Below are 13,667 nucleotides of genomic sequence, written 5' to 3'. Positions count from 1 at the left end.
TGAATAGGCTGTGGTTTAGGAGCAGTTGGGCAGACAATTCCAGATGTATGTGCTAATCGCATTGTTAGATCTATCTCTAAGGTATTTCAGCCGAGGCAGGAAGTGCTCTCATCTTAGACTGGGTGAGGGAAACGACCATCTACGAACGTTTTTTTAAGGAAGTAATGCAGAGGTTAGCTTAGAAGACAAAAAGCACAGGAACTATCCAGGGAAGACCATCCTGGGGGCAAGAAAAATGCTGAAGAAAGGCATTGTGGCAGGTGCCATAAGCCCTTTGGCAGCACTTAAACTGGCAGTTTGAGAGACACATTCTTTCAAAGTTTGACATTACATGAAACCCTCATGCTTTACCATCTTTCCAGGACAAACAAAAAGTAGAAAGCATTGTCAGCATTCAAGATCATTCACAACTTAGAAAACACAGTAGCAATTTCACAAAAGTCACCACAAAGGATGTCCACTGTTATGCAATACTTTTATGGGCTGTCTAGCAATAAAAATGAAACAGAAATAATATTTATGGTTAATATCGGGAAAATATAAAAGTATTTGTATTTGATAAGAATGTCTTGTATTTGATAAGAATTTCTTTCTGGGAAATTAAAAAGAATCAATCTATTGGAACTAAGATGTAAATTCAGTTTCATCTATGTAAGTAACAAAGGTACAAACTTGATAGATGTCTTATATAATCAACAATCAGTTAGTCAACACATGTGGGGAAAAATTTCCACTCACAACAGAAGCCACAACAAAAATGCTTGCAAGTCATTGTAATAGGAACTCTTCAGAACTGAACTAATCTGAATATATTTGCTGAGAAATGTGGAAGAAGAAGATTTTAAAATGATGAGAAATACCAAGTCCACAGATGGGAACTTGAACATGATAAGCCAATTCCTCTTTTTTTAGATTTTATGCAAATCTATTGTAGTAAAATGTTATAATGTGAATTCTTTGGAACCCGATAATATAAAGTTGTGATTAGAAAAACAATTGCTGAAAGTTACAGAGAAACGTTGCTAAGTATAACAACTAGTATTCATTCAATCATACTATTTATAATCATTTTTATATATTTATATCGAAACTACAACATTTAAAGCATTTCAGTATTGGAACCCCCCCCCCACCACTGCCAAATCTACAAGTTAAATATTCACAAAATAAACAACCATATGAACTTACTATGTAACAAACCAGGAGGCAGATTCAGTGGGAAAGCAGAACATTGTTCAAAAGTAACACTCTAACTCCTTTAATTACAAGCTCTGCAAATATATTACAGAGAAAATGTAATTAATGAAACCAATGCAACTAAAACGAGATAAGTTGAAATTTACTCAATTTAAGGATGAGGTATGGTTTGAACAAAACCATAAGAACCAAGCAAATGATTTATATAAACTATCTCATATACGAATTTAAGATTGCTGTGCTTTAGAAAGAACAATAAATGCATTTAGATGTCATATATGGAAAATTTTGTAGCAAAAGAAACAAAGATTTAATAGCCTTAACATGCTTGGAGAGATTTAATAACATAAAAGCTTGAGAAAAAGAAAAGAATCAAGGTCTCATAGATTATGAAGCGCAAATGTCCAAGAGGGGCTTTAATAGATGGCTAGCCTGAGTGATTAGAGAAACACAGTAATTAAGTTGAGGCCTCCATTTCTTTTGCTGATGAAATTGAAATATCTAATAACTGGTAGATATTATTTCTAAAGAACATATGCATTGTAAGTGTGGTGATAAATGCACTTATACAATTTAATGAAATACAAGTGCAGGAAGCATGAACTTGTGGAAAATGATTTGTTAATATATATCAAGAGATATAAAAAGTTCATTAGCACATGTCACAAAGCTAGTGGGAAGCTGCTCTACAGCACAGAGAGCTCAAATAAGTGCTCTGTGATGACCCAGAAGGGCAGGAGGAGGGAGAGTGGTTCAGGAGGGAGGGGGTATATATATATATACATATAGTTGATTCACTTTGCTGTACAGCAGAAACTAACCCAACAGCATAAAGCAATTATACACAATTTTTTTTAATATGCAAAAAATTCAAAGTTTGAGACCGAGTGATATTCTTCCTAGACTTTTTTATTAAGGAAATAAAAACAAAAATATTTATGTAAAAAAAAAGTCTTTAGTACTTTATTTTTTAAATTAGCTTTTGATTTTAGAAAAATTTTTGATTTAGAGAACAATTGCAAAGATCCTACAGAGTTTTCATTCACCTCATCCACTACCCCTATTGTTAACCTCTTAAATTAATATCGTACCTTTGTCAGAGTGAATGAACCAATATTGACACAGTACTGTTAATTAAACTCTACACTCTGCAAATTTTCTTCAGTTCAGTCACTTAGTCGTGTCTGACTCTTTGCAACCCTATGGACCGCAACACGCCAGGCCTCCCTGTCCATCACCAACTCCCGGAGCTTATTCAAACCCATGTCCATTGAGTTGGTGATGCCATCCAACCTTTTCATCCTCTGTCATTCCCTTCTGCTCCTGCCCTCAATCTTTCCCACATCACGGTCTTTTCAAATAAGTCAGCTCTTCGTATCAGGTGGCCAAAGTATTGGAGTTTCAGCTTCAACATCAGTCCTTCCAAAGTAGCTTCAGGACTGATTTCCTTTAGGATGGACAAATTTTCTTAGCTTTTATCTAATGTCCTTTTTCTGTTCCAGGATCCAATCCATGATACCACATCACTTTTAATTGACCTGTCTGCTTAGGTTCTCTTGGTTCTGATAATTTTTTAGACGTGCCCTGTTTTTGTATGACCTGGATAGATTTTTTTTTTCCATTTGTTTGTTTTTAAATTATTATCATTTGGGGTTGTGGTGGGTCTTTGTTGCGGTGTGTGGGCTTTCTCTCCTTATGGCAAGCAGGGGCTTCTTATTCTTTGGGAGGGCCGCTCAATTGCAGTGGCGTCTCTTGTTGTGGAACATGGACTCTAGGCGTGGGCTCAGTAGTTGTAGTGCTTGGGCTTAGCTGCTCTGCAGCAAGTGGGATCCTCCCGGACCAGGGATTGAGCCTATGTCCCCTGGATTGGCAGACTGAACCAGCAGAGGAGTCCTGACCTGGATAGTTTTGAGAAGGACTGGTCAGATGCTTTGTAGAAAGAAGCTCCACTGCATGTGTGTCATGGTTTTTACAAAACCATCATTATGATGAGCTGTGGTTTTTCCAGTAGTTATGTACAGATGTGAGAGCTGGACCACAAAGAAGGCTGAGCACTGAACAACTGATGTTTTTGAATTGTGATGCTGGAGAAGACTTGAGAGTCCCTTGAGCTGCAAGGAGATCAAACCAATCAATCCTAAAGAAAATCAACCCTGAATATTCATTGGAAGGACTGATGCTGAAGCTCCAATACTTTGGCCAACTGATGTGAAGAGCTGATATTTTGGAAAAGATGCTGATGCTGGGAAAGATTGAAGGCAGGAAGAGAAGAGGACAACAGAGGATGAGGCAATTGGATGGCATCACCAACTCAATGGACATGAGTTTGAGCAAACTCTGGGAGATGGTGAAGGACAGGGAAGGACAGGGAAGCCTAGCCTGCTGCAGTCACAAACTGTGACTTAGTGACTCAACAATAATGAGTTTAACAGTTTGGGGAGGAAGACCACAGAGGTGAAGTGTCATTTTCATCACATATCAAGGTTAGATACTGTGGCTCATTGCTATTGACGTCACCCTTGGTCTCTTGGCTGAGGAGGGGTTTGTCATCTTTCTACAGTTTTTACACATTTTACTCCTTTAATTTACTGTACTCTGGAAGGAAATTACTCTGTGCAGTCCACACTCAAGGAGTGGGGAATTTTGTTTTTTGAAAAAAAAAAAAAAAAGTCACCTTAGCTCTAGAAATATCAGATCAGATCCATCGCTCAGTCATGTCCGACTCTTTGTGACCCCATGAATTGCAGCACGCCAGGCCTCCCTGTCCATCACCAACTCCCGGAGTTCACTCAGACTCACGTCCCTCAAGTCAGTGATGCCATCCAGCCATCTCATCCTCTGTTGTCCCCTTCTCCTCCTGCCCCCAATCCCTCCCAGCATCAGAGTCTTTTCCAATGAGTCAACTCTTCACATGAGGTGGCCAAAGTATTGGAGTATATAACACAAGTTAATTCTGATATTTCTGTAAAGGAAGTCATTACATAAACATTAAAAAATACCATAATTTTTTTCTATTATCAAAAAATACTCATGAGACAATAAGTGAAAGAAGCCTGCAAAATAATATGAAAGTACATAAATATGCAGTAGTTCCCTCCCCCTCTGTAGTTTGCATGGTTTCAATTTCCCAGCCAATTTTGGTCCCAAAATATTAAAAGAAAATTCAGAAATAAAGAAAGCCAAAGTTCCAACTCGCACGTCATTGTAAGGAGCTGATAACTTCTCTCATTGTCCTTGTCTGTCTTGCCTGTGACGTGAACCATCTCTCTGTCTAGAGAATACTACCTGCCGGTCACTCAGGGGCCCTCTTGGTTAAGAGGTCTCCTCTTGCAGTATCACAGTTCTTGTGTTCTAGTCACCTTCTTTTAGTTAACAATGGCCCCAAAGTGCAAGACTAGTTGGTCTAGCAATTGGAATACACCAAGCAGACATCATAAACTGCTTCCTTTAAGTGAAAAGGTTCAAGTTCTCAAGTTAATAAAGAAAAATAATATGCTGTGGTTGCTAAGATCTATGATAAGAATGTGTGTGTGTGTGCTCAGTCACATCCAACTCTGAGACCCCATGGACTGTAGCCCACCAGGCTCTTCTGTCCATGGGATTCTCCAGGCAAGAATACTGCAGTGGGTTGCCATTCCCTTCTCCAGGGCATCTTCCCGACCCAGGGATCGAAGCCAGGTCTCCTGCATTGCGGGCAGATTCTTTCCTCTGAGTCACCAGGGAAGCCCCAAACTTTCTCACAGGTATGTATATATAGGAAAAAGTATATGATGTACAGAGTTTGATACCATCTTTGTTTTTAGGTATCTACTGTGTGTCTTGGAATATATCCTCTATGGATAAGTGGAGATGTTCATATAATAAAATGTTGCAAAAAAAATTAATGTTTATAAGGTCAGCTTAAACATGCTTCTTTTTATGTTTCTGAGTTTCCAAATTCTCAAGTTCTTACTGCTTTTTAAATCAGAAATGTAATTTTCAAAAGCTAAATTAAGGCATTTTTCCCATGAAACAGATATGTTTACCAGTTGGCCTGGACATGTTTATGTTGGCTGAACAATATATTCACTCCTGTAGACAGGACCAGAATCCACAGAATATAGTTTTCTCTGTTTCCTTTGTTCATTCTGAATAACTCAGCCCCACATGCTCAAACACCCAGATTCACATTCACACAAAAATGCACATTCTTTGTTTGGATTTGTTAATACCATACGCATACAGTACTAATGTTCATTGTCATCAATGTTCATTGGCCAATGTCCTCATTGGCTACCCTTTTACAGACTTATATTGAATGCAGGCTCTTGCCCACTTAAAACATTTTTATTGGTCTCTGCCAAGATTAGCATATCGTTAAGTTTAGGGTCACCCTCTTTCTATCAAAAACTTATTAAACTTTTTTACTTTAAGCAAGTTGTCAATCAACAGACTGTTCTAAAAAATAATGCAGAGACATCTCAACTACCTTTTATCCAGTTTCCCCCAAGAGTAACATCTTGTAGCAGTGTAGTACAACATCATAGCCAACAAGCCAGCTTTCATACAATCCTCTGATCTTACCCAGATTTCATCTGTTTTACTTCTCGTCATTTGTATGTATGTAGTTCTATGCCTTGTTTTATCACATGTATAGGTTCATGAATCTGCCACCATCATCAAATACAAAATAGCTCTGTCAACTCAAGGGTCCCCCTTGCTAACCTTTTATTACCACACCCCTCTCCTGTCTGACCCCTGTGCCCCTTCTCTAATTCCTGGAAACCATTAATCCTTTCATTTCTATAACTTGTCATTTCAAGAACATTACATAGATAGATTCATATCATATGTGACCTTTTGAGATTGGCTTCCTCCCAATTAGCATATAATTCCCTTGAGTCATTCAAGTTATAGCGTGTATCAATATTCCCTGCCTTTTTATTGCTGGGTAGCATTTCACAGTGTAGTATGCACAATTGCTTGCTTAAATACTCACCCACTGAAAGACAGGTAGGGTGACTCTTTGCTAGTTTGGACCATTATGAATAGTGCTACTCTAAGCATTTCATACAGGCTTTGGTATGAACATACTTCTTTCTTTCACAGGGACAAATGCCTATGAAGGCTGAGTTGCATGTTTAATTTTGAAGGATTTACCAAACTATTTTCTTTAATTGAGCCTATCCTTTCCACATAGTCCATTAGGAAAAACACAGAAAAATAATGGCATAGCTAAAATGCTTCCTACAAATTGTCAGAACTGTCAGAATAGATATAAATAACAAATCTTTAATACAAATTTTATTGATGTATAGTATGCAACCTGGAATGTGCATGATCATGAAGTGTAGCTTAATGGTTTTCCTAAGCTAAACACATGTGTTATCAGCACCCAGGGCAAAGAGCAGATGGATACCTCGATCTTGGAAGGAGCTCAGGCTCCTACCCGTAACCCACGCCCCCAGGGTAACCATAGTCCAGATCTCTAACTACACCAGGCTCCGGTCTACTATCAAAATTTACATGCAGAGTTTCAGACTGTATGCATTTTTACATCTAGTTCCTTTTGTTGAATCTCGTGTTTCTGAGATTAATCAGTGATTTGGCATATGCGGCGTATAACAAAGCTCATCCATTCTCACTTCTGTGTAGTCCTCCATTGTACGAGTTTACCACCAGTTAGTTACCCATTTTACTTCCAATTATGTTTCAATTGATCCCAGTATTTAGCACTTATGAACAGGACTGGTGTGTGTCATTCTCATACATATCTCTTGATGAGCCTATACAAGCATTTCTTTTGGGTGTAAACTGTGAGAATAGCTAGCTCAGGTGATATGCATATACTCAGGTTTAGCAGATTTAAAAAGGGTAAAAATTTCAGGAAAAAAAAGCCAAAGGTATTCTTGGGGATCTGTCAGATATGGAGGTTCTTAATTTGAGATGTCTCCTAAACAACTTACCAAATGGTTTTCTAAAGTGACTGTGCTACCAAATGGATGGACTGAACTTTTGGGAGGGTGGACGGCAGAGTGACTGGAAGGACAGTGTATGTTGATGAAATTGTAAAATAGCCCTAGAGTGACTTTTTTCAGATTATTTTATATCAAAGAGAAATAAACTTAGTTTGTATAAGCCACAAAAAAATGCACAGACATCACTTTGATGACAAAGGTCTATATAGTCAAAGGTATGGTTTTTCCAGTAGTCAGGTACAGATGTGAGAGTTGGACCATAAAGAAGGTTGAACACTGAGGAGCTGATGCTTTTGAACCATGGTGCTGGAAAAGACACTTGAGAGTCCCTTGCATTGCAAACAGATCAAACCAGTCAATCCTAAAGGAAATCAACCCTAAGTATTCATTGGAAGGACTGATGCTGAAGCTGAAACTCCAATATTTTGGCCACCTGGTGTGAAGAACTGCTGACTCATTGGAAAAGACCCTGATGCTGGGAAAGATTGAAGGCAGGAGGAGAAGGGGATGGCAGAGGATGAGAGGGTTGGATGGCATCACCGACTCAATGGACATGAGTTTGAGCAAACTCAGGGAGATAGTGAAGGACAGGGAAGCCTGGTGTCCTGCAGTGCATGAGGTTGCAAAAAATCAGACACAATTGAACAGCAATAATAACTACTTATAGTTTAGTATCTTGTCATTTAGAGAACAGGCTCTTTGAGAGTAAATATATTCTTCTACCCTATCTCTCCCTTTTGTCAATTAGTTAATAACCAATTAAAATGGTTAAATTAATTGACATCTAGGCAATGGCACCCCACTCCAGTACTCTTGCCTAGAAAATCCCATGGACAGAGGAGCCTGGTAGGCTGCAGTCCATGGGGTTGCTACAAGTTGGACACGACTGAGCGGCTTCATTTTCATTCTTCACTTTCATGCATTGGAGAAGGAAATGGCAACCCACTCCAGAATTCTTGCCTGGAGAATCCCGGGGACGGGGGAGCCTGGTGGGCTGCCGTCTATGGGGTTGCACAGATTCGGACACGACTGAAGTGACTTAGCAGTAGCAGCAGCAGCTATATCAAAATGAAATTGGTCATCTAAATTTTAAATGAATTAGCAGGCCAATGGCAAGCAAAGTCTTGTAATACATAATGTAGTCAAGTAAGCTTCATATATATGTTCTGAAATTACAGACATATTGAATTCCAAAATAATAAGTGGATCTACAATTTATCTTGCAATATTATTTATAATTTACTGAATTCAATATATTTGGACCAAATTAAAAAAAAAAAAAAAAACTCTGATCACAAGTGAAGTGAAATATATTACTTGAGAGAAATGCAAATTAAAAGTAATAAGTTATATGCTAAGAGTTAGTTTCAGATGAGATTTGAAAAATAGATGGTCAATTAATGAGATGGAAACTATCTGGCAATAATTATTCTCAATCAATCATAAGGTTTACAAGGGAAGGATTTTTACCTCTGGAAAGGAGGAAATTTTGTTTAAATTATATTTGTTTAGAGGGCACCTACTACATATATCAGAGTGTTTTAGATGCTTTGATACGAATCAACAAATGGAAGAAGGAATAAGTCATCTAAAACCATAATAAACTCAAAGGAAACCATGGACAATAATGTGTTCCAAAATGTCTAGCACCATTTATATAAAATGGCCTTAGTCTGAGATCTTTACAGCTTCCTATTAGGTGTGTAGAATGGTACCATATAAAACTGTACACTAAATAACCTCTGCAGCTGGTGATTACAGCCATGAGATTAAAAGACACGCTCCTTGGAAGAAAAGCTATGAGCAACCTTAAGACAGCATATTAAAAAGCAGAGACATTACTTTGCCAACAAAGGTCCGTCTCATCAAAGCAATGGTTTTTCCAGTAGTCATGTATGGATGTGAGAGTGGACCACAAAGAAAACTGAGCACCAAAGAATTGAAGCTTTTGAACTGTGGTGTTGGAGAAGACTCTTGAGAATCCTTTGGAGTGCAAGGAGATCAAACCAGTCCATCCTAAAGGAAATCAATCCTGAATATTCATTGGAAGGACTGATGCTGAGGCTGAAACTCCAATACTTTGGCCACCTGATGCGAAGAGCTGACTCGTTGAGAAAGATTGAAGGTGGGAAGAGAAGGGGCTGACAGAGGATGAGATGGTTGGATGGCATCACCGACTCAATGGACATGAGTTTGAGTAAGCTCTGGGAGTTGGTGATGGACAGGGAAGCCTGGCGTGCTGCAGTCCATGGGGTCACAAAGAGTCAGACATGACTAAGTAATTCTTATGTGTATGTATATATATACACATGGATATATATATATTATAAGAATATACATATATATAAGAGTTACACATATACATGAAGTAGTGAAAATCTGCTTGGATGAAATAGAGCAAAACACTCCACATACTAATCAAGCCAATTTACCAGGAAGAGGCTTTTCTCCCAAGGTCAAACAGCAGGTGGAGAATGCCCTGGAGAGCCCCCTCTTTAAGTGACTGTGATTCTTTCCAGTGTTGTCTCCAGTTCTACTTTATTACATCCCTCCTAGGAAGACACCCACGAGCCAATCATCCCATGTCTTCATTACTTCCCGTCCCTAGTACATCCCACTTCTCAGCCAGCCTGAGAAGCAGGAACCAATCCAGAACTGATCCCAGCTTCCTCTAGGCTCCCCTCACATTGCTTCAGTGGGTACCAAACCATAGACTAGGGCCTTCCCTCCTTTCATGTGTCAAGAGCATTCTGACGTTCCTCTGGTATGCCTGCTCTTGATTTCTTGAATCAAAAAAATAGATTTTGTAAGAGTACAGATTTGCTCCCCGTCTTTGGCAGTTTAAGTTCTAACAATAATGTGAACATATACATGTATTTAGAGATGTATGCATGTACCTGTCTCCTTAGTTACCTGTTATCTAACTAGGTAAAACAAAAAGCTCTGGAGGGTACATATCATATTTAAGTAGGTGTGTGAACAGAAGAGGCTTGGAGAGAGTTTTCATTGATTACTTAAAATTTTATTATTATAGGGTTTACAAAGTATGTGTATTAGTGTTTTCTTTCTTTTTTTTAAGGAGGAGAAATTAGTGAATAAAAAACTAATTCACTTCAGTCCTCTTTCTGTCTCTGTACAAGCACACACTCACATATGTACACATTCACACACTTACTTTGTAGTAGAATGAGCATCTTGAATTTAGACTATAGAAGGCATAGATTTGGAGAAGGAAATGGTAACCCACTCCAGTGTTCTTGCCTGGAGAATCCCAGGGACGGGGGTGCCTGGTGGGCTGCCCGTCTATGGGGTTGCACAGAGTCGAACATGACTGAAGCGACTTAGCAGCAGCAGCAGCAGCAGCAGCCATAGATTATTATAAACAGCTATTCCTTTAACTGTTTCAAAAATCAAAATCTGTAATTTTAATCTGAAATGTATTTTTCTTCAAGAAAAACTATTAAAATAAGCGATAAAATATATACAAATAATTATTACCTGTAACGTTACTGCTTATTTATTTATATATGTCACTTATGTATTACATAATAGACTTTTATTACTTAATGACCATCTATACCTATATCTGTATATAACAATTGTGTGCTTAAAAAGTTTTGAACTGAGACTCAGTGTAAAGTTTTACTGGCTCAGGACTTGGTTAAATTTATCTCAAGGTGTGAGTCTTCCATATATATCTGGCAAGGAGCATGTGGATTAGAAAGACAACCAAGAGTGGTAATGGGCCATAGTCAACCTTAATTACTTACCATTGCTGTTCTTGCTCCTCTAAAAGGGAACACAGATGGAAAAGTAATTAATGCATAAACTAATTAGTCATCTCATTTGCCAATTGAACATGATAAATAAAACAGATTGCAGGAAATACTTAGCAGGTTGAAGGAAGGTGAGACCCGTAGGGTGAGATAAAGAGATACTTATGGTTGCATTGGCAATAAACCATAAGAGCGATTAAGCATTTTCTTACATATTGCTTTAGCAGGGAGGCAATAGAACAAAAACACAAATCATGTCAGTTTTTTTGGTTTGTTTTTGTTGCTTTGGATAAAAATATGACCGAGGACATCATATACTATGTCAATAAGTGTTTTGGCAACAAATCAGATTCAGTGTCATAATTATTACACATAAATCCAAATTTGAAAAAAATCTATCCACCATCCAATCTACCATTATAAAACAGCCTCTGTCTTTTTATAGTGCGGCAAATACATTTGCAACATAATAGTCAAAGTATAGTTTTTGCAATTGTGACTTCTCTTTAGAATCATTTAGTCTAAATTTATTTTGTTCAGAAAAAATATATCATTATATTACATATTTATATTAAAACATTGCATGACTTTTTGAGCACAAGGTGATGTACTACTCTTGTGAGTGGGTTTTCCATATACTTCACTAAAAGTTGTAGAAACTGAAAGGAATTAAAATCAAAATGTGCGATAAATATCTGTTCTTAAATCACCTTTTTTCCATGTTGTTTGCAAACAGTTGAGCTACTGGGTTCTTTATATTTAAGTGAGAAAAGTTTGGAAGCATGTGGGGGAAAAAGTCAAGACAGTGGACAACTGAGAGATGCCATTTCCCATGAAGGCAAGTAAATAAGAGTGGTGGGTACAGAAAGGATTTTAGACAGTTTGCAGTTTACCTTCCACCTCACTTCTCATTTTAGGCATTCCTAGGAACACCAAGCCAGTTACTTGAGTATTGCATAGTGAAGTTGGGGCTGTAACATGCTAACTTATGACAATGGATGTAAAAGATTTTTTAATTTCAAAATATCATACAAATATGAGATGTAAATACCACGTACCTACCTGGATTTCGAACATAACCATATATTGTTATCTATTTTCTCAGCAGTCAGTAATGCTGAACAAGATTGATCTTCAGTTTTCTTCTAGAGAACTATTATGCAAGGAGTCCATTATGTTGTCTGGGAGAATGCAGTTTGATGGATTCCAACTGCATACCTCAGAGACTAGAGACCAGATTTCCTGTGAAATGCAGAGACAAAAAATTAGACCTTTGATTGAAGCCCCACAATTCTCAGCTTTACTTAAAACAGAGCAGTCCTGCAGCCATCTTTATTCATAATAGATTCTTCTTATCCCTGAACAAAAGATTTTATAGTTTAAAAAGTTCCTACAAGTATATTTATGGAACATATATTCTGTATAGTTTAGAGCCTTTTTTTTTGTCTGATTATAGTACAGGCTAATTATAAAAAGAAATTGGGCTGTAATTTTGTTTTCTATGTACAGTAAAATCCTCCTTAACCCCCAAATTAAAAATAATCACTCTTATTCTTCCAGAGCTTTTTATGTGGATATGTGCTTATGTGAAAAAGATTTCACTCTGTATAATTTAGAATATAGGGTGCAGATATTGACATATCCACTTAGTCTATTTCATCCATTTTTATGAACCTACAATTTCTAATTTCTAAATTTTCTTTCTTTGAAGCTATTTCATATGCATTTAATATCTCATCACACACAGAGTTTGCAGACTATAGTCCTCCATTTCACATACTACTTGATCATTAAAAGATATGTTGTTGAGAATATTAGGAAACAAGAAAGCAGGGACGTCCCTGGTGGTCCAGTGGTCAAGAATCTGCCTTGCAATGTAGGGGACATGTAGATCCTTGGTCAGGATGCTTGAATTCCACATGCCAAGGGGCAGCTAAACCCCCACCTCACAGAGAAAGATCTCAGATTACACAGTGAAGATCCTGTGTGTCTCGATAAGACCCGGCACAGCCAAACAAATGAATATGGAAAAAAAAAAGACAAGAAAGCAGTGCTTGCGGATTATCTAATTTGGATAAAAGGAAATATTCATGCATAGAAATTGATGTAATTAGAACCATTAACCAGTGTGTTTTGATAAATAAGAGAAATCTATATGCTTAAGGCATTTTATATTTTCAGAAAGGCTTCACACGTACAGTCTACAAAGTTACCCTTTGTGGTTTGAACGGTCAGTGTTACTGTAGCCATTTGACAAACAAGGAAACTGAGTTCATGAAAAAGGTGGAAGTGGCATGGATGGAATCATCCCCTCAGATGTTTAAATTCCTTCCTTGAATGGTTAACATTATACCGGTGTAATCACTGAAATATATCTGATAGCAAAGTTAATTGATATTCCATTTTGAGACTGAAGAGTGATAATAAACACCCAGACATTATAATTTTAAAGTTTCACATATAATCAAAGTCAAGTGTTTTTTTTTTTTTTTCAAAATTATATTGACAGCAGGAAGAGTATGCAGCATATTTAGGGTGTGCAGTTCAAAGCGCTACTTCACTTAACTCTAGCAATCATAACACAACTCATTAATACATAGGTGTTAGGCTCTTAGAAATGGGCCAGTGAATATGCTAATCACTCATATGCATTATGTGTTTTAATCTTTACAACCACTGTATCAGAGTTCGTGTTATCTTCTCTACTTTACAGACGAGAAAACTGAAGACTGAAAGG

This window comes from Bubalus kerabau, chromosome 10 (genome assembly GCF_029407905.1).
Source record: "Bubalus kerabau isolate K-KA32 ecotype Philippines breed swamp buffalo chromosome 10, PCC_UOA_SB_1v2, whole genome shotgun sequence".
In the NCBI taxonomy this organism is placed as follows: domain Eukaryota; kingdom Metazoa; phylum Chordata; class Mammalia; order Artiodactyla; family Bovidae; genus Bubalus; species Bubalus kerabau.
The sequence above is the reverse complement of the archived record's forward strand: the minus strand, read 5'-3'. Positions refer to the sequence as shown.